Here is a 22,838-nt window from a genome sequence, read left to right as displayed (position 1 = left end):
GTTAAACACTTCTTTGCTCAAGTATCAGGGACAAAGCAGAAAAGAATGGGAAGAAAAAATATTACACTAATGTGCTTACAAAGTTACTAGGACAACTAGTTTGGCTTCAATGTGCATTTTCTGAAGAATGAGAAGTGTGAAGCTCTAACATCTGGTATTATTGACTGTCATCCTAAGTGATTTACCAGAAAATCAAAAATTTTACGATGGGCACAGCAAAAGTATGAGGCAAAATAAGAGACATTCTGCAAAATTAGGGACAATTGACAGGTATGTCAGGTGCTGTCAGTACTTTCTCTGGTGGCACAGAGAGTCAGAACATACAACTTTCTGGGCAGTTTGATGCTGATGCTGTGGTACTTTTCATTGCTATTTCTAGTATCACTCCCATTGTATACCATGAATCTCAATATTCAAAACAAATACCTAACCTAACCTGCTTTATACCCCACCTCATAACTACAATATTAACTTTTTCTGCCCTACGTACTTCTTTCATTCTCCTCTGTTTCTTTGAATTTCTAAGCACTAATAACATGCTCTACTGTCTGACAAACCCACTAATACACCTCTTCAGATGTTCATCACCTACTAATGCACAAACATTTTATACTATTATACTTGCCTCTACTTTCATATGAATGTAATATAATTAGCAAGTGTATGGTTAATTGTTAACGTATATTATTTAAAGACTGTTCATGTATATTACTGAATGCCTGTTTTAAAATGTTTGTAATATGTTGGAGCTTTTCTCGCAGGGCCTTCAATGAAAAGCGTTTTTTAACTATACCCAGTCAGAGAGACCTAGTAAACAAAAGCAAAATAAAAATAAAATGAAATAAAATAAAAAATAAAAGGTATGTGCTGCCATACAGCATGACCATTTTCTACGTTCCTGAATCACTCAGGCATTTTTGGTCCTTTGTTTGAATAATCAGTGCGGCTTATTTTATTGGAATTCTTTGTTTATATGTCATTACTCACTCATTAGCATGTGCTGTATACTGCACTATTTAGATCTTTGTGCAGCTTCGCTACCTGTATCTTTGCATCGCCCACAGTCTGCGGATCACCATTACCTGTCCTAGTTTGCATTGTATAGTATGCTAACTATCTACAAATCCCAGTCTTAGTGATTCTGCTGTTTACTGCTAGGGATGAGCACACCATAAAAGGTCTCCCAAAGCGAAGTGTAATAAAGTAAAAGGTAAGAAAGAAGTTAAGTTATGGCCATGTTTTTGAATATAATTTTGACAAATGTTTGTTAAAATACTGTACAGAATGAAGAGCTTTGATTATTTTTGCTATAACCACATTTGTTGATGCAATAAAATACTGAATTCTGAATGGACTACTCTTTTCCATGAAATGGGATATGTTTACATTCTGTGAGCTGCTTGAGTAATTATATAAAATGCTCTTTTTGAGAATTTTCTGGTGCTCTGGAAGAAAAATATTGCTGGGTAAGCATTTAAAATGTCGAGACCCACTACAGCAATTACCAAAACAAAGAATGGACTTGCATAAACCAAATCTGAGATGACCATTTCCCAGAATATTCTTTTTCTCTAAGAAATGGTGATCTTGGAGTTGGTATATATGTAGGTTTCTGGGTGTGGAGGGCTTGCCTTCCTGCAGAAAAATAATTTTAAAGGAGAAGAGCCATCTTTGAGATTCTCTGTCTTTTCCTTGGTTTTCAATCTTTTTTTCACATGTCAGCACTCAGAATTTTGACTGCCAGCATTTCAATACGGAGCCAAAATAGTGTGTTTTCAATAGTGAAATCCATTTACAGAAAAGAAGTAAAACTGAAACTTTATGCCAAATGTACTCTAGATGTCGCAACAAGAGTAGACATTTTCATTGGGGCTGATCCACGTGTTGGTCAGATTTTTGACAACCTTCCTTGAAGGACTAAGGAACATTGTAAGATGGAAGAATATGTTCAGGTATAGACACATGCACACACACACACACACACACACACACACACACACACACACACACACACACACACACATATCTATATCTACAGCTGTTATATAGACCAATAGCTTGCCTTCTGACAATAAATAAAATAATTCTAGAGAATTGTAAAAAGGGGAAGAATTTAAGTATGGCAGGGATAGATAAAAAAAGCATTTGACAGTATCCCACATTCATGGATAAAGCTATGCTTACAGATGTATAAGACACACCCTACACTGATCAATTACATTACAACAACCATGAATTAGTGGCAATCTACTTTGTAGCCAAGCCATAACAAAGAGCAAATTATTGTCTCAGGGATATAAATTGAAATTGGGACATTCCAGGGTCATTCTCTGTCACCGCTGCTGTTTTGTTTTGCCCTTAAACATTTAGGCTATTTATTTGCCATATTAGGCCATGATTACAATTTGGCTCATCTACTTTTTGAGGATGACTTAAAACTGATAGTTCATCAGATGAGAAGTTGAAAGCATGTCTGCAAATGGTTAAAACCTTCTCAGATGATATAAGAATGTCATCTGGTCTTGATAAATATGCAAGAACGTTTAATGCAGGAAAACAGCAGTACTATGAAAATATCAATCTGGAACAGGAATGTGATATAAAGTAATTAAAGTAGCAGGGATTGTATAAATATTTATAAATTGATTAAGGCTCAGCAATAAAACATGAACGAATGTGAATAAAACTCACTAAGGAACACTTTAGAAGACTAAAACTAATACTGAAAACAGCCTTGACATCTAGGAATAAAGTCCAAGCCAATTTGTTCTTCCTGATCATCCTGTTCTAACTTACAGTTACAGTTTTGGGGTGACTGACTGGCCCCAAAGGTATTTATCATTTGGACAGGAAAACAAGAAAAATACTACAGGCTTATCAAATGATATATGAAAATCAGTGTATAACAAGGTCATGTATTCCTCACTTTGAAGGAGGTTATTAGCCTCCTTGAAACTGATTATATGTATAGATCTGCAGTCATGGGACTACATACATACCTCCTGACCTCAGCAGATCCAAATATAGTGAATGTTTTAAAACATAAGGAGAAGAAGTCTAAGATGACCTCTCTGCTAAGTTTAGCAGAAGTATTTTGGTGTCAAGCTGGAATGGAAATCAAAAATCAAAAATAGAGAATGATGGCCAGCACTCCAAAGTGGAACAAAAATGAATTTATTGCAGTTGCACAGTCCAAAGGTGATTGCGAAGCAAGCACGTACCCAAAATTCAAACCCGAGGGGGCTGTGTATTCAAACCCAACCTTTAGTAAATAATAATAATGAGACATTATCACAGGAATTGGCCTTGGCACAACAGCATGCCTCTATGCATTTTGTTGAACTTTTAATTTAATTCTATGAACAGATGCTTGTTAAATTAACAATGGAAGTAATGTCTATTTGTGAGGAAGTTAAATCCTACGAGGGTCAATCTTTTTATGTAACTTGCTTCCAGAAACTCACTAAGGAGCTTATTATCCATGAAAAACAATTGAAAGAGAAAAAAATCCACAAATTTAATAGAGATGTGGATGATTACAGTAGGGGCAAGTCTTTTGGACACCACAAAAGTGTCAAATTTGTAAACCACGACCACTTATATTCATCTTATAAGAGGAAAAGAGATAGGTCTATACCGAAGAAATCGATAGGGCACACTAGTGAGACCTAGGGGGATGATTCCTCCTCCATTACTGACACTGAGACTGATTACAGACAGGGCTGACCAGCCTCTAAGAAATGCACTGTAAGTAACCCTTTAGGGAGGAGATGAAGGGGTGGAAGGAAGCATAAATCAAGCACCAAATGTAGACACACTTCTGCAATTACTGTTACCACATTAAATGGTATGTGTAATGTACACAGTATTTCATCGACACAATTGTCCAATACAGAAATGCAATTGTTGAGCAAAAGTTTAAATTCTGTGCCTGTATTGTTTTTGTTGCTGAAGATGTTATGGTTAATGATGTCTTTTCCTTCTGTACTTTATTAAATTTAAAGTTACATTTTGGTGGTGAGACCCACACTCAAGGATCTACTTACTTTAGATTCCACACATTACAATTTATGCCACCCATAAATAAACATGTGGCAACTTTTCAACAGTGTGTCCTCAAAGATCTACTCTTTAGAGTATCTGACTGTAATATTTTGCAACATAATTTAACATCGACTGAACTACAGGCTTTGAATAACCTCCAAAATAACATAGTTATCACACAGGCAGATAAAGGAGGGGCTATTCTGGTCATGGATTGGTCATTATATTTGGAAGAAGCACTTAGACAGTTGTCGGATAATATGTATTACATGAAAATGCCCTTAGATCCCATGCCTCATTTCAAAAAAGAGATTGATATGTTTTTGAAGTTAGCTTTGGAGGAGGGCATTGTTAAACAATCTGTCAGCTATCATCTGATGGTATCTGATCCCCAATGTCAATAGTTATATCTCTTATCAAAGATACATAAAGACTTAAATAAGTCACCTGGTAGACCAATTGTTTCTGGAATGGGATCTCTTACTGACCCCTTATCAGCTTTTCTTACAAGATATTCAAAGCTTACTAAGAGTGGTTTTATCAGTAGGCTACAGGACACCACTGAATTTTTAAAAATCATTTCTGATATTCAGATGGAGCCTGGGTAGATTATGTGCACATTGGACGTCACATCATTATACACAAATATACCCCATTGGGGAGGCCTTCTGGCATTGGAGTATTGGCTCACTTGGGTTCAGTTATATACACCTGGCTTTAATATTTTTTTGATATGCATTACAGAACACGTTTCAACTAAAAATGTGTTCTATTTCAATGGTAATTGTTACTGGCAAGTTAAAGGTACAGCGATGAGAGCTTCTTTTGCTCCCATTTATGCAAATCTTTTTATGGGATACCCTGAGGAACAATTGATTTATGATATCAATCATAATATCTTTATAGGGGAGATAGACATATAGCGTAGATACTTGGATGACTGTTGGATGATAATGAGATCTTATAATGTCAATTTAGAAGAATTTGTGGATTACCAGAATGGTAACAAATGGGGCATTCAGTTCACTCTACACCATCATGTTAACCAGATTAATTTTTTGGATGTAACTCTTTTTCAAAATGAGGATAATACCTTAAGTAGTACAGTTTATTGTAAATATCCACAGTATAATACATTATTACATGCTACCAGCTTTCATCCTCATCATATTATTCATAACATCCCAAAGTCACAGTTTTTTTGTATGCGATGTATTTGTTCAACTGATGATTCTTATGAATTTTATAAACAGGATCTAGTCAATAGATTCTCTGTCCGAGTGTATACACAGGAAAGTGTTGCCCAGGCTAGTAGATGGGCATCTATGCAGAGAAATACCCTCTTGGACTATAAACACAGGGATCAGGAGTGCACCACGACCCTTAGATTAGTCACCACATTTGGTTGTAACACAAATATGTTTATGGAGACTATTCATAAATACTGGGACATTTTGCATGCGGATGATAAACTGTCTGATATGCTCACATCCAAGTGCCAGTTTTCTTTCCATAGAGGTAAAAGATTAGCCTCTTTCTTTAGTCATTATAAACATAAGAACAATTTACATCATGATCAGGCTTTTCAGGTTGGGTTGGGTGGTACAAAACTCACAGGGTGCTATCCCTGTAGACAGTTTGATGTGTAAATATGTATCCAAGTCCAACCAGTTCACCAGTAAAAATACCTCTAAGGTTTTTGATGTTAAGTTCTTGGGTAATTGCAGTACTGATTGGATGATTTATTTGGCTACATGCATATGCTTTGCTTTTTATGTCAGACAGACGTCACATACTTTAAGAATCCACATTTTGGAATATATGAGCGATGTAAGGAATAAGAGGATGTCCAATGCATTATATAAACACTGTATTAAGCACCCTATGGCACAATTTAGTTTTATGATTATTGATAAAATTGTTGGGGACAGAGTAAACAAAATAGGCTGGCATGGTATAGTAAATAAGAAATAAAATTCTTGGATAATAAAGACTGGGTTGTCTCTTTTCCCCAGGACTTAATGAGCAATTTTAAGTATCCAATCAGATAGGTTCTAAATAATGGCTCAATATATAAATGTTTGTTTAATGCTTGTCAAGTTGTATTCACTGATGAAGGCACTTTTGGTGCCGAAACCATTTTGAATTTTCGGTACGTGCTTCACACGCACCTTTGGACTGTGCAACTACAATAAATTCATTTTTGTTCCACTTTGGAGTGCTGTCCATCATTTTCTATTTTTGATTCTGTTGTTTTTGGCCTCTGCATTCGCTATACTTGGGGAGCTTTATGTTATGGAAATCAAACCAGAAGTAGACAAAAGTCAAATAACAACTGAATATGCAAAAAAAAAAAAAAAAAAAACAAAAGAAAGAATATAAGGAGAAGGATCAGATGAGTAGGAAAGATATGTGTAAAAGGCACAAAGATCTCTTGGAACAACCAGATATTGATCAGGATTTGATGCAGTAATGGTTAAGGAGAGGTGAACTGAAATCAAAAGATGAAAGGTTAATAATGGTGGCTGTGGATAGTGGACTACATTCACATTGGTTTACAAAGTTCATTGAACATGTGGGAGAAACAGACAAATGCAGGTTCTGTAAAAAATAACTGGAAACAGTTGCACACCTCGATGCTGGATGTGATGCACTCATGGTAGAGAGCTTGTATACAGAAAGACACAATAATTTGGCATGAATGTTGCATTGTACAAACACTACTATATTGAAATAGCTGAGAAGCTTTGGAAACGTGAACCACAAAGCATTGTAGAGAATGATGAAGTTTATATCACATGAGAACACTCATTGTCATTAGTTCAAAAAATAGATGCAAGAAAACCTGATGTAGTAGACCATGAAAAAAAAGAAACATTGATTATTGAAATTGCTACAACAGTCATTACAGTGTCTTATGTACATATAGACACAAAGCCATAAAATACCAGGATTTGCTGGCAGAAACAAGAGCAAAGTGGAACAAAGATACCTAGACAATTCCAGTAGTAATAGAAGCAACAGGACTAATAAAAAATAATTTTACAGTCATACATAAATGTACTACCAATATATGTGATTCCATATGAGTTACAGGAGCCAATTCTGAGCATATTGCAATTGGTGAGGAGAACACTTTTAGTGAACATCAAAAACTGAAACTATACTGAACTTTGTACCCTGACCTAGAAATTAGATCCATCATGTCACGGTATTAGAAACCCAAAGACTTAGAGAAATTAAACCAAGGATATCCCAATATTTTCCTTAGTGCAAGTTGAAATTGTAGGATTACATCTTCATTCAAACTAATACATTTTTATATATGTACACAGCTGCTGAGTTTGTGGGAGGACCGTTGTCTAGAATTTTACCATACACTTTCAGTGTAGGTTCTGCTTTCATCTAGTATGGTCATAACAGTGGTATGGTTCACTAACTTTCAGTTTTGTTTTACACTCTGTGAATTTTCTTCAGGCAGAGGCAGAAGCTGTAGACACATAAAATGTAACAACTGAAAGAAAGTTTTCATTTCCCTTCAACTCAATCTTCATTAAATAAAACATATTTACTGATGCATATATAATGCAGAACATACACTTTAGGACAATAATGTGGTTTGATAATATTATGCTTAATAATTGTAAGCATATAAGAGAATTGTTTACAATGTATAAAGAAGTAATACAAGTAGTCATCTCTCACTAAACTAATACAACTAGTTATCTCTCACTAAATTATGTGCTGGTCATTCGACACTGCAACTTCCACTTCCATCACTTAACCTCCACTCTAGGGTTTGGTGCTTTACTAAGATTAGCCATATTATATGTGCAGTTAATATTGTGGAAGAAATTACTGTCTTATACAATTATCATACTATTAAATATTATCTGGCTGACACTAACAAAATCCTTTCTTTGCAATAATGGTCTGCATGTAGTTCAACTATTACCTAAGATAATGGCCACTGTAAATGAAATTATGTGGCAGTGCAAATACTTTTGTTTGTCTATAAACACATTTTATACATGATAAAATAATTGAAAGTGTACAGCTGTGTCTTACAGACATATGTATATATATGTATGCTTACATATAGTCTTTACTTAGAAATATACATTTGTAGTTATGCACACAATTATGTCATCACATAAACATATTTTATTTGTATACAGATGCAGTTCTTAGTACAGATATATTTAGCTTTCTTTTGCATTATATAAACATATAGATACATATTTGCAGTTACAAATATTTCTTCTAGCAAATACCTTCAGTTATGTAACCTTCTTACAATTTATTTTAAACCTATATTTCACATGATCCAGAAAGTGAAATACTTACTATAGAACTCTGGTCTTCTCACTATCACTTGGTCAACTCACTCAGCCAGCTGCACAGGCCTATGCTTCTGTAGGTCACCTTACCTATGTCTGCACTGAGGGCCAGAGAAGGTGATCTCTGTCAAGGATGACAGGTGATCACCCAAGTTCTGCCAGATGTTTATTTTCTTCTGGTCAGCCCTGCTAATGCAAGATTTGATCTTATCTAGGCATTACCCCCTAAGAAGTTAGAGCATTATCCTGATCTCTTTGTCAGACTAGCTGAAAGTGTGGCCTTAAGCCTTTGCAGGTGCTGCCATCATTAGAAGTGCCACTACCAGAATCATGAAAGCATAAGAAGGGCTATGGTTCACAGGTTTCCAACCACTCCCTCTAGGATGTGATAACCAGCAGGGGGATTAGAGCAGTTACTGTTATTATTGGTCAAATTTGGTTTAACCAAAATGATTTGTTGCTTACATATTTTTAAGGAATACATTCACATTTCGTTTATATGGTGAATAAAAGTCATTAATAATACAATCAGTTTTTATCTTGCTTACAACTGTTACTGCTGCTGCTGTGCCTTCCTTTTGCTGTCTTTTTGGAGTATTACACCTTAATGTCAGGAAGGAATACTTTTTTATACCTTCCTCATGCAGGATAGTATCAGTATTATCTATTTATTTGTTTGTTTATTTATCTATTTATTTATTTATTTATTATTTTTCATTTTTGGAAGGGGGAGGTTGTTTGCAAAAATAAATATTCCTGTGGGTGTCAGTACCAACCTTTAGTAAATGTTGAGTGCTTTGAGGTGATAAGAAGTGCCAGATTATGTTTGATGGGCAGGGTTATGATTCATGGTTGTGCAAATTCACATGCATATAACTCTATTGTACTTTTTCTAAAGATTGTCAAGTTAGTGAATAACAGGCTACCCTTGCATTCAGACTGAGACTCTGCATGTGTATGTAATTATGGGTTTTGTGTCACCTACTTTTTTTCTGAGGATGGAAGGCATGCATTCATTTTTGTGTTGTTTTTGTGGCATATTGTTTGAGGAGCAGGCATCAAGGCAAAGAAAGGATATATTTTGCCATGAGGAAAACTGAATACTTATGACAGCCTTAGGACATATGGCAAAACTCTTTTTGGAATAGGATGGGGTAAACAAGATGGAGGGCAAAGGCCTGGAATTAAGTAATTATAGATATAAATGCAGTCATGCAGTCATTAGAAGGAACTGTACATTAACACAGTGCAAGAAGAGAGTGAATGATATGATAGGATGTTAGATCCAAGGGGAGGCAGAGGGCAATTGCCCATATCAGTACTGGGGGCCTCCAACAATTATCCAATTAATACCAGCTGAGGACTACCTCCACTCCATTCATGGGGATGAAAATAACAGAGAAGATTGGAATAATCAGAATTGGTAGGGATAATGGCTATTATCAACATCTGTAGCAGGCAACACTCGTCTGATCAGGAAGATTGGTTTAAAAACAAAAACATATATTTATACAGAGAATTGAATGCTGACATGGAATGATTACATTAAATGCATGACAATTACTACAGACAGGTTAACCATCCATTTTTGCATATGATGACAATGAAGATAGTGTGCATGAATCTAGCTTTGTTTGTATGCTTGTTTACTTGTTATTTCCCTGAAATGCTAATTCCACCTAAAACGCAGCTTTTCAGTGCTTCTGTGGATCCCTAGTGACATCTGCACTGCTTACTGTACTTATTTCTTTGTTTCACTTGAAAGAAAGTTACTGTTTGTCATTTTTGCATTTAAGTTACCTGTAACACATTGCATTTAAGTTACCTGGCACTTGCTCACTAAAGCAATTATATAAGTCAGCACTAAAAAACTAAAAGCACTACACCCTCACAAACTCCCCTTGAGTACCTTGTTCCCCATTGGCCCTTTTTTTCAATTATAAAGGAATTCCCAATACTATTCTAGCATGTCCAAAGGTCAGTTGTCAATCTCCTCTCCGGTCCATCTGGTGAATCTGGGAATCTTGAGGCAATGTTACAACTGCCTCATGTACACAGACAATCCTCTCCTCCTACCAACAAATTCCAACACATGTGAGAGATGCAACCATACAGCCAAACTGGAGGCTAAGCTCTCTCAACTCAGTACTGGCGAAACTTGTCAGGAGGAGAAGGAAACCACACTCACTACAATTCCAGTCTCACATAGACCTACCAGGACAGCAAACCAAACACATAAACATACAAAAACATACTCAGAGGCTCTAAATAAAAATCTGCCTAAGCAGCAGAGACCTCCAAAGCAGACATCCAGGCAACCGCTACCCCAAAACAAAACACGTGCAACACATAGCTCACAAAGCCAGTGTGCCGAACAGTCACAGTCCTTAAGGCTAAACAACACACCCGATACACTTGTAATAGGTGACTCTATCGTCAGGCACACTGACATCCCGCTCACCAGGCTGAACAAGGAGAAGGTCACTGTGAGCTGCCTGTCGGGCGCTAGGATCCGCCACATAACACAAGCACTCAGGTCACTCCAAGGCAAGTACAAATATGACTCAGTCATTGTCCATGCTGGTTTGAATGACCTGAGACGTACCTCCCTGGACTACATGAAAAGAGACATAGAGGAGCTCTCTGAGCATGTGGCCCAGGCCGGTATGACCCTGACCTTGAGTAGCATCTTACCCTCACCAAGAATGATGCCACAATATGAAGACAAGATGATCAATTTCAACAACTGGCTTAAGTATTGGTGTCATTCAAAGGGGATCCAGTGCCTGTCAGCCTGGGATGACATGCTCGACAAGCCACGATGCTTTGCTAGGGATGGCTTGCACCTGTCACCCCTGGGCTTTCTGATATTGGCAAAGGCTCTTGCTACCCCCATAGTGCCTTTTTTAGGCAAGGCTCAAAAGACAAACCCACCTCCATAGGTATCACAAGGGATAAGAAACTAAGAGTAATGCTACTCAATGCCAGAAGTCTAAACCTCAAGATGCATGCACTCGACACTCTCCTTAGCATGGAGAACATCGATATCTGTGCAGTAACAGAAACCTGGTTCAAGGCTCCTGAGAGCACCCCAGCACTACCAGGTTATACCTCATACCATGCTTTTCGGCCCCAAAACTTGGACCGAACCAGAAAAGGAGGGGGAGTATCAATATTCGTCAAAGATACCCACACCTCCAGGTTGGTGGCACAGTACAAAGCATCAGAGACTATCCATGTGCAACTAACTTTTTTTTTTTTTTTTTTTTTTTGATTGTTTTTTACTGTAAACTACTAGTATCTTAGTGGATCTTTTCTCCTCGGGCCTCTGCTGAAAATGGACATGTATCCAGCCAGACTAGCCCGGTTAACAAATGTAAAATAAAATAAAAATAAAATAAAATAAATAAAATAAAACTGCCTTCCAGTTTATAGCCTGCTACAGACCACCCTCCCAAACCCAGGAACCCCACTCGGCCTTCCTGAGAACACTGGGAAATATGAAGGTCTCTCCAAACACCATTATATTGGGTGACTTCAACTACCCAAACATAGACAGGGAGCATTACTCTAGCTCCAACACCCTAGCTCAAAGGTTCCTAGAATTTATAAACTCAAATGCTATGGAACAACTTGTTACCACTCCCACAAGAGGGGAAAACATACTGGACCTGATCATCACCAACATGGGGACTCTATGCTCCAGATCAGAAGTCTATCCCTCACTGGTAAAATCAGACCATAAACTAATCTCACTGGATATTCACATCCCGACCCCAGCCACTGCCCAGAAAACCACAGTGAAAAACTTCTCTAAAGCAAATTTCACACTCCTCAAAACCGAGGTGGAATCCTTCAAAGCCCCCGAGCCTGTGGAAAATAAGGCCCAGACCGCAGAATCCTTTATAAATGCATTCTATGAACACCTTCAGGAATGCATGGATCATGCAATCCCAAATAAAACCAAGACCCAATCCTCCAAATGCAGACATCCTGTCTGGTGGACCCCAGACATAAACAAACTATACAACAGAAGGAGGAAGCTACTACATGATAGAGCAAAATCCCAAAAAGGGAAGGCATCTCTGATCAGTGTTAGCAAAAAACTACGGGCACTCATAAAATCGTCTAAGGCCAGCTTTGAGAGAAAAATTGCACAGGACACTAAGGATAATCACAAGGCTTTCTTTAGTTATGTTAGGAACCTGGGTGGGAATTCCCAGATATGCTCAGAATTAGTCCAAAATGACAAAAAATACACCGAACCCACAGACATTGCCAACATCCTAGCTGACAGGTTCAGCGCAAACTCCCCACCAAAAGGGCAAATATCTATCCCAGCAGAGTGCTGCCCCCCTGACATCTCAGATGCTCAGGTAAGAGCCACCCTCCAAAGCAAAAAACACAGCATCAATGTGACCAGACAGTGTCCGGGGCTGCGTCCTACATGAACTCCAAGAAGAGCTAAACCCAAACATAAAACTACTGTTCAATCTCAGCCTTACCACAGGATATGTACCCAAAGAGTGGCGTACAGCAACAGTGGTCCCTCTCCACAAAGGTGGTGCCTCAACGGATCCTGGAAACTATCACCCCATAAGCCTGACTAGCTTGGTCTGCAAAGCTATGGAAAGGATCATCATGGACCTCATAAAAAAAGATATTGGGGACCTACAGACACTGGATCCTACCCAGTTCGGCTTTGTTAAGGGCAGATTCTGCCTCTTAAACCTAGTTGATTTCTTTGAAACAGTCACCAAGGCCATTGACGAGGGGAAGGTGGTCCACACAGCCTACCTGGACCTCGCAAAAGCCTTCGCTACAATAGCCCACTCGGGCATTATAGATAAGCTCACCAGCTTAAATATAAACCCCTATGTCACTAGATGGGTTGCAAACTGGCTCAAGGACAGAACCCACATGGTTAGAATTGCTGGAGCCATGTCAGACTCCAAACCAGTTACAAGTGGCATCCCACAAGGCTCAGTCCTGGGACCTCTCCTGTTTGGTATATATTTCTTGGAGGCACAGGCCAACACAGAAGGACTGTGGCTGACCAAGTTCGCAGATGACTGCAAACTGGGTGCTATAATCGACTTTCCAGCCGACACAAGCATCCTCCAAAAGGGCCTCATAGAAACAGACAACTGGTGCCAGAGCCATGGCCCCAAGCTAAATGCCAAAAAGTGTATAGTCATCCCCTTTGGCAAAAACAAAGTGCCCACAAATTACCACATAGGTGGTAATCCATTAAGTACGGAAGAAGTAATTAGGGACCTGGGGACCCAAGTTGATAGCAATCTCTCATTTGACAACCACGTGGCCAAAGTGGTTAGAAAAACATTTTATATAGCCCACCTAATCATGAAGGGATTCACATCTTGATCAGGGGAGGTCATTGTGCCTCTTTACTCATCCCTCATCAGGCCCATAATTGAGTACAATGCCCCTTTTGGGATGTACCTTACCAGACACCTGCAGCAACTGGAAAGACCCCAAAAGTACCTCACCAAGAGGATCAAAGGGCTCATACAGATGCTATATGCTGCCCGGTTAAAGAAACTCCAGCTCTACTCAGTGGCATACCGCCTGCTCAGAGGCGATCTATGCCTGACGTATAAAGCCATGTCCAACCCAGAATTAATGGACATGCTGCACCTCAGAAAATCCAAATCCCATTGAGCTACGCGCTCGAGAGACTTGAACCTCAGCACTGAAATAAATAGGACATGCTGGAGGGACAGATTCATAACCCAGAGGCTCCCTTCACTCTGGAATAAAATCCCAGTCCAGGTTAGGCAGAGTCCCTCATTGACTGTCTTCAAGAGGAATCTTGATGAGTGGATGGGGGATCGTAGGTTTACCCCGGGTATCACTTCTGTGTCACTGTTAGACAGAGGCACAGTATACTAACCTCGAAAAAGGGCATAGCAAAATTAATTTAAAATGGTTGGCGAAAGCCAAACACACTCTGGCTAGGCTTATAAATGCCCTAGGGCAGATAGCCTAGTATGAACCTATGAACCTGTGATGTGTTGGTCACACTTCCATCCTCAGCATACATGCTATTTCTTTCTTGGTAATGCTTCTGATTCATTTTGTACAGGGTTAGCAGTGGAAACAAAGAGTTCCACTATACCAATACATTTGTAAGACACCAGCTGCAGAATAGCTGTTGAAAATGCTGGTGATGATAACATAGTTATATTTATGAAGCAGCCTCAGGAAAGTGGCACATAGTTCCTAAGTTTAATGGCAGGATCTCGCACCTCACAACATGTTAGTAACTCTGCAGGAAGTGACAGTGCATCACAAAGTCAAGCACATGCTGATATTACATTCATGCTTATATGGGAAGGAAATACATGTCCCTCTACACAACTGTCTCCAAACCCAGAGGAATACTTTCAGGATGATGGCAGAAATTCAGAGCTAACAGTGTGCACAACAACACCTTTACAAAGGTGTGCCATACATAGGAATTTGTCACAGCTACCCCAGGAAACATGCAAAGCATAGTAAATGTGCCATGACATTATTATGACTCAGAGCAGTGCCACAGAGAGTCAGCTAGAAATGGTTAGAGTCCTCCAGTGTAAACATGGGGATTTCCAGCATTACATGGAAATGGCAGAGAGTAGGGATAATGTCATGATTACACTGATGCATAGTATGGTGGCACACCAAGCATCCGTGGCCACTTCTATTCTTATACTAGCTAATCTTTATCAGACTCAAGTAGAAATCAGTCTTGGGAGAGGAAGAGCATGAGGTACTGTCCAAACATGTGGGGCAGATCACATGACACTACAAGTACTTCTCAAGAAATTACTGTAATTAGTAAGGAGGCACAAGAACAACTGATTTCATGCAGGCCATGTCAGCATTCATCTACTTAGCAGGGGTTCTAATCACTTTCCCACAGTACTGTCAGATCAGTGTCTGCAGAATCACCTGTATCAAGTAGGTCATGGCATTGGACCAACACACCATCTAGTTCTCAGGACAGCCTCTGTTCAAAATGACTTACATCATCACCTAGCCTGTCATTACGAGATGTGCATGATGCATTTGACCTTGAGCTGTTGTCATTCAAATGTCGCATTCCTATTACTTCCATTTTGATTTTCACACATACACATATGTGAATGTTTTTATCTGGAAAAGGAATAAGTTATTGAAGTTTTAAACAGTATGTGTAGGGGGGGACGTATGACACTTTTCAAATGTATGCATTTCATTCTTGTAATTGTGTCACTTAAAACCTCATGGAAATATAGAAAGAAAGCTGTATTAACACCATTAATGCTCTATGCATTATCATTGTTACAACTAGCAATTACTTACAACTTAAAAGTAGTAATGTACAAGTATTCAGGGAAACAATAGTGAGATAATTAAAGATGAAAATGAGTATCATGTTATGTAAACAAACACTTTAGCATCGTCACTGCACAATGATGATATCTTTGTCTCTGAGGCCACAAGCTATTGTGTATAACAAAATGAAATAATCAGATGTGCAGTGCCTTAACAGACAACATAGTTCTGACTGGAGAAACACTGCATAATATAAAAAAACATTATGACATGTTTTCATTCAATTGCAAAGTATGAACTCATATTAAATCCCAAAATCACATTTTTAATTAATTGTACAACTTCAGTACATTCAGTACATGCATACTTAGTAAGCAACCTCAGAAGAATGTATTGTGCAAAACAGTAAAATGTGATTACTCCTTATATAATTCCTTATGACATCACTGCATAGGAGTCAATGAGCACTCAGACAATACTTTTATAAACAATAATATGAGAACCTGTTCAGAAATTAAAAATTATTTTTTAAAGATGATAAAATTAATGCCTGATGTACAGTGTGAATACACCATCCACCACACATAGGTTCACAGGTTCATAGTTATCTACTAGACTAAAGACCACCAGAGCCTTTATAAGCCTAACCATGCAATCCAACCTGACTGTGTCTCTATGTATGATGGGCATTCATTTATTTATTTATATTTGTTAACCAGGTAGTGTCCAACTGGGCAACCCATTTTCAGTGAAGATCTGGGGAGAAAAGCTCCATAACAATAATACAAAAAAGATTACAAAAATTTTACCAAGATTTACAAAGAACATACATAAAAGTTTAATAGTTGCCTACAGTCACAATTTCCAAAAAGAGAATGTAAAACAGAAAACATTACATTTCTTAAGCCTTACTACAGACAGGAATATGAACTCAATTAAGTACATAACATAACTAAAATAAACTATTGTGGTATTTCTATTTGGTAAAATTAAGACAAGGAGAATATAACAGAAAAGAACAGTTGACTGATAGCATGATAAACTAGACAGGAGAACTATAGGAGCATAGCCATTGTTGAGTAAGGTATTCCTTTAGGAGTTGATTGAAGCTATGACTATCTGTGTTTTTTATGATATTCTGGGGTAATAGGTTCCACTGTTTGGTTACTTTGAAGGAAAAGAGACAGTCACCATAGTAATTATGGGACTTTGTAACCTTGAGTATAATTTTTTCGGATGATCTAAGGGTCCTGGGGTTGGTATTTAGTTGTACTAGGTTGGAGAGTGCAGGGCAGTTTTCAGGTTTGTAGATAATGCAATGGGCACTGGTGAGCTGACTGAGCGATAACAGATTGGGAAATTCAAGCCAGTGCAGTTTTTGAAGAGCAAGGCAATGATAGGTCCTGTTGGGTATATTAGCAGCAAAATTTGATATTTTATTGTAGCAGGAATCAAGTAGATGTAAATCAGACTTGCGCAGGTTAGTGAAAAGTTGAGAACAGTAGAGAAAAGTAGATAGGAAGTGGGATCTGGCTGTGGATAGTCTGGCATTTTGAGTAAGGTAAGGTTTGGCCCTATACAGAGCACCAAATTTTGATGTGAACTTTTTTAATTGGGAGTGATATGTATTTATCAAACGTTAAGTTGCTATCTATTGTGACACCAAGTAGTTTTGTTTGGTTAACTGGTTCAATTATAGTGCCATGGAGTAGATAGAGAGAGGAAGTGGTTTGGCTTTGGATTTCCTGTTGGAGAAGATCATTAACTTTGTCTTGTTTGGGTTTAAGATTAGTTGAAGTTCATTTAGGTAATTTTCAATATATAGAAACTGTCTTTGCAGTTTATCTTGGAGTTCTTGGGGTGTAGGAGCAGAGCAATTAAGGGTAGCATTGTCAGCATATTGAATGATAGAAGTAGATTTACTGGCAGTGTTTAGACTATTTTTGAATATAATAAAAAGGAGAGGGCCAAGGATGGAACCCTGAGGAACCCCAAAAGAGTCTGGGAGGAGTGTGGAGAGTTTATTATCCCATTTAGTTGCCTATTGTCAATTAGTAAGGTAGCTAAAGAACCAGTTGAGAGCTGCAGAGTTGAGGTTGAAGGAGGCTAGAGTGTTGAGTAGTAGTTAGTGGGATACCGTATCAAAAGACTAAGATCAAAACTAAGCCATTGGTTCTAGGGCCTATACAAGCCTAGCCATAAAGGTACCCTGGTTTTTGCCACCCAAGAAAATTATTTTCCTGTGCCCCTGTCAAGCAGAGCCACAGAGGTGATCCCCGGGGTGAATTTCCTATTTCCTATCCAATCATCAAAATTTTTCTTGAAGAGTGCTAATGAGGAGCTTTGTTTGATATAGATAGGTAGTTTGTTCCAGAGTATGGGAAGTCTCTGGGATAGGAATCTAACCCTCCAGCATGTTCTGTTTATTGTGGTGACAAGGTTTAGGTTCCTAGAGCATGTAGCTCGGAGGGATTGGGATTTCTTTAAGTGGAGCATGCCCAACAGCTCTGGGTTTGACATAGCTTTGTATGTTAGGCAGAGATCACCTCTGAGTAGGCAATAAGCGACGGAGTAAAGCTGGAGTTTTTTGAGATGGTCTGCAAATGGCATCTGTTTGAGACTGGTAATCTTCTTTGTGAGGTATTTCTGCGGCCTTTCCGGTTGTTGTAGATGTCTTGTGAGGTACATACCAAAAGGGACGCTGTACTCTATAATGGGTCTAATAAGTGGTGAGTAGAGGGGAACAATGACTTCTTTTTTCCAGGACAAGAAACCTTTTGTGATGAGGTGTGCCACGTAGAAGGATTTCCTGACTACTGTGACAATGTGATTATCAATTTATTTATTATTTATTTATTTTACATTTGTTAACCAGGAAATTCCGACTGGACCAGGTCCATTTTCAGCGGAGGCCCGGGGAGAAAAGCTCCAACATCAAGTTATACAAATACAGTACATCCAGCATAATACACAAAACAGGTTACATCATGTATGCTGAGCATAGTAATATAACAAGAATTAATAAAAAACACTCCAGGTAAAAGATATAGAACATGGGTAAAAAGACAATGTCAGTCATACTTTGGTAAGAAAAGAAAATATATCAAGTAAGATTCTACAGTTAAAAGTACCCTTTCAGATGACCAAGCCTACAGGGGATCAGAGCTCCAGCATGTGATCAGAGAGGAATTTGTGGAGTTAATAGAGAGACTACTGTCCACCTGTGTCCCAAGGTCTCTTATCACACTTTTGATGTTAAGTAGACTACCACCTATGTGGTAGCTCATGGATACAGAGTTTTACCAAAGGGAATGACAATGCACTTTTTGGCATTGAGCTTGAGGCCATGGCTTTGACACCAGGCATCCGTCTCAGTGAGGCCCTTTTGTAGGATGTTCACATCATTAGGAGTTTCAATTATGGCTCTTAGTTTGCAGTCATCTGCATTATGGATACATTTCTCTAAGATTTTGGTTAGAGGTGAGAGAATGGCAATGGGCCGATAATTCGAGAGAACTTTTGATGGGCCTCCCTTGTGGTGAGGGATGATATGGGATATTTTCTAGAGTATGGGGACATAATGTTCTGCGATGGATCAATTGATTAGGATAGATACAGTATAGGTGATGGAGCTGGCAGCAGTTTTTAAGAAGTCACTAGGGAGTTGGTCAGCTGCTAGACAGGTTGGTTTTAGTTTTGATAGTTTTTTGATATAAGAAGTTTGTAGAGAAGTAGTTGGGTTTAGAGTTAGTGGAGGTAGGCACTGTAAGTGGTTGGCTAGATTTGTTGTTGTTTAGAAGTGAGGTGATAGTTATGATGAAATGGGAGTTAAATTGGGATGCTTAACATTTGGTGCTATTTGTTGTAGATGGGTCAGGGGTAAAGGTTTTGCCAGAGTTGAGGAGGTAGTTAATGTTTTGCCAAAATTTTAGGGGATTACATATGTGTTTTTGCTGACAGGCTAGAAAATAAGATATTTTGTCAGATAATATTTACTTCTTAGTTTGGCTTCTTAGTTGTTTGTAAGAGGTGAGATTTTCTAAGGTTTTGGAGGTTTGATAAGCAGTCCAGGCTCTATCCTTTTGTTTAATAAGAGATATAGCGTCTTTGGTTATCCCAGGCTTTGGAGCATATTTATCTTGTTGGAGCAAGGTTATTAAGGATTTTGAGGATGGTATCATTAAAATATTGTACACCTTGGTCTAGATGGAGTAATTTTAGAAGTGACCAGTTGCAGTTTAGAAGTAGGTAATTTAAGATGGTAGGGGAGAAGTTTTTTTTATAGGTTCATAGGTAGATACTAGGCTATCTGCCCTAGGGCATTTATAAGCCTAACCAGAGTGTATTTGGCTTCCACCTCCCTATTAGATTAGCCTACTGTGCCTCTGTAAAGTAGGTCACAGAAGGTACCCATTTAAGATTAGGTTACTGTGCCTCTGTCTAGCAGGGACACAGGAGAGATCCCAGGGGTGAATTTGCAATTTCCCATCCACGCGTCCAAATTTCGCTTGAAGAGGGTCAGCGAGGGGCTATGTCTAATATGAATTGGGATTCTATTCCAGAGTGATGGGAGCCTCTGGGAAATTAATCTGTCCCTCCAGCATGTCCTATTTATTTTTGTGCTGAGGTTTAGGTCCCTGGAGTGTGTAGCTCTAAGGGACTTGGATTTTTTGAGGTGGAGCATGTCCATTAATTCTGGGTTTGACATGGCTTTGTACGTCAGGCATAGATTGCCTTTGAGTAGGCGGTAAGCAACTGAGTAGAGCTGGAGTTTCTTTAGTCGAGCTGCATAGGACATCTGTTTGTAGCCCATGATCCTCTTGGTGTGGTACTTTTGTGGTCTCTCCAGTTGCTGCAGGTGCCGGGTAAGGTACATCCCAAAAGGGGCATTGTATTCAATTATGGGCCTGATGAGTGACGAGTAGAGGGGCACAATGACCTCTCTTGATCTAGATGCGAACCCTTTCGTGATAAGGTGGGCTATATAGAAGGTCTTTCTAACCACTTTGGCAACGTGATTATCAAAGGAGAGATTACTATCTACGTTGGTCCCCAAATCTCTAATTGCTTCTTCTGTACTTAATGGATTACCACCTATGTGGTAATTTGTGGGCACCTTGTTTTTCCCAAAGGGGATGACTATGCACTTTTTAGCATTTAGCTTGAGGCCGTGGCTCTGGCAATAAGCATCCATCTCTGTGAGACCCTTTTGGAGGATGCTTGTGTCAGCTGGAGATTCGATTATGGCCCCCAGTTTGCAACCATCTGCGAACTTTGTCAGCCATAATCCCCCCGTGTTAGCCTAAACCTCAGAGAAGTATATACCGAACAAGAGAGGTCCCAGAACTGAGCCCTGTGGTATGCCACTTGTAACTGGTTTGGATTTGGACATGGCACCTGCGATTCTGACCATGTGGGTTCTATCTCTGAGCCAGTTTGCAACCCATCTTGTGATATAGGGGTTGATATTTAAGCTGGTAAGCTTATTTATGATGCCCAAGTGGGGTATTGTGTCGAAGACTTTTGCGAGGTCCAGGTAGGCTGTGTGGACTACCTTGCCCTCATCTATGGCTTTGGTAACTGTTTCAAAGAAATCAACTAGGTTTAAGAGGCAAGATCTGCCCTTAACAAAGCCAAATTGGGTAGGGTCCAGTGTCTGGAGGCTCCCAATGTCTTTGTTTATGAGTTCCATGATAATACGCTCCATAGCTTTACAGACCAGACTAGTCAGGCTTATGGGGCAAAAGTTTCTGGGGTCCGTTGTGGCACCACCTTTGTGGAATGGGACCACTGTAGCTGTACGCCATTCTTTGGGTACATATCCTGTAGTAAGGCTAAGTATGAATGGTGACTTAATGTGAGGGTTCAGTTCTTCTTGGAGCTCATGTAAGACACAGCCTGGGACACCGTCCGGTCCCATAGATGCTGTGTTTTTTGCTTTGGAGAGGGCAGCTTTCACCTGTGCATCTGTGATGTCAGGGAGGTTACATTCAGTTGGGATAGGCGTTTGCTCCTTTGGGGGGGGGAGAAGTTTGTGCTGAATCTGTCTGCCAGGATGTTGGCTATGTCTGTAGGTTTGGTATATTTTGTACCATTATGCAACAATTCAGAGCATATCTGGGAGTTTCCGCCCATGTTCCTGACATAACTAAAGAAGGCCTTGTGATTATCTTTAGTGTCTAGGGCAATTTTTCTTTCGAAACTGGCCTTTGATGATTTTATGAGGGATCGAAGTTTCTTGCTAATACTGATCAGAGATGCCTTCCCTTTTTGGGATTTTGCTCTGTCATGTAGTAGCTTCCTCCTTCTGTTGTATAGCTTATTTATGGCCGGGGTCCACCTGACCGGTCTCCTGTTTTTGGAGGAGTGAGTCTTGGTTTTATTTCAGATAGCACAATCCATGCATTCCTGCAGGTGCTCAGAGAATGCATTTGTAAAGGATTCTGCAGATTGGGCTGTATTATCCTCTGGCCCAGGGGCTTTGAAGGATTCCACCTCAGTCTTGAGAAGTGCAAAGTTGGCTTTTGAGAAATTCTTTACAGTGATTTCCTTGGCTGGGAGTGGGGACGGGATATGGATGTCCAGGGAAATTTGTTTATGGTCTGATCTTACCAATGAGGTGTTAACCTCTGGTGTAGAACATAGAGTCCCCATGTTGGTGATGACCAGGTCCAATATGTTGTTTCCTCTTGTGGGAGTGGTGACCAGTTGTTCCATTGCGTTAGAGTTTATAAATTCAAGGAACCGTTGGGCGAGGGTGTTTGGGCTTGAGTAGTTTTCCCAGTCAATGTTTGGGTAGTTGAAGTCACCCAATAACATAGTGTTTGGAGAGACCTTCATATTCTCCAGTGTTCTCAGGAATGCCAAGTGGGGTTCCTGTAATAGAGTGGGTGTTCTGTAGCAGGCTACAAACTGAAAGGCAGTTTTGCCCACTGTTAGTTGCACATGGATGGTTTCCGATGCTTCGTGCAGTGCCACTAACCTGGAGGTGTAGGTATCTTTGATGAATATAGATACTCCCCCTCCTTTTGTGCTTCGGTCCGAGTTTTGGGGCCGAAACACATGGTATGAGTTATAACCTGGTAGTGCTGGGGTGCTCTCAGGAGCCTTGAACCAGGTTTCTGTTACTGCACA

The sequence above is a fragment of the Protopterus annectens genome, chromosome 2.part0 (assembly GCF_019279795.1).
Source record: "Protopterus annectens isolate FY-2018-M chromosome 2.part0, PAN1.0, whole genome shotgun sequence".
Classification (NCBI taxonomy): Eukaryota; Metazoa; Chordata; order Ceratodontiformes; family Protopteridae; genus Protopterus; species Protopterus annectens.
Note: the sequence above shows the minus strand (reverse complement) of the source record.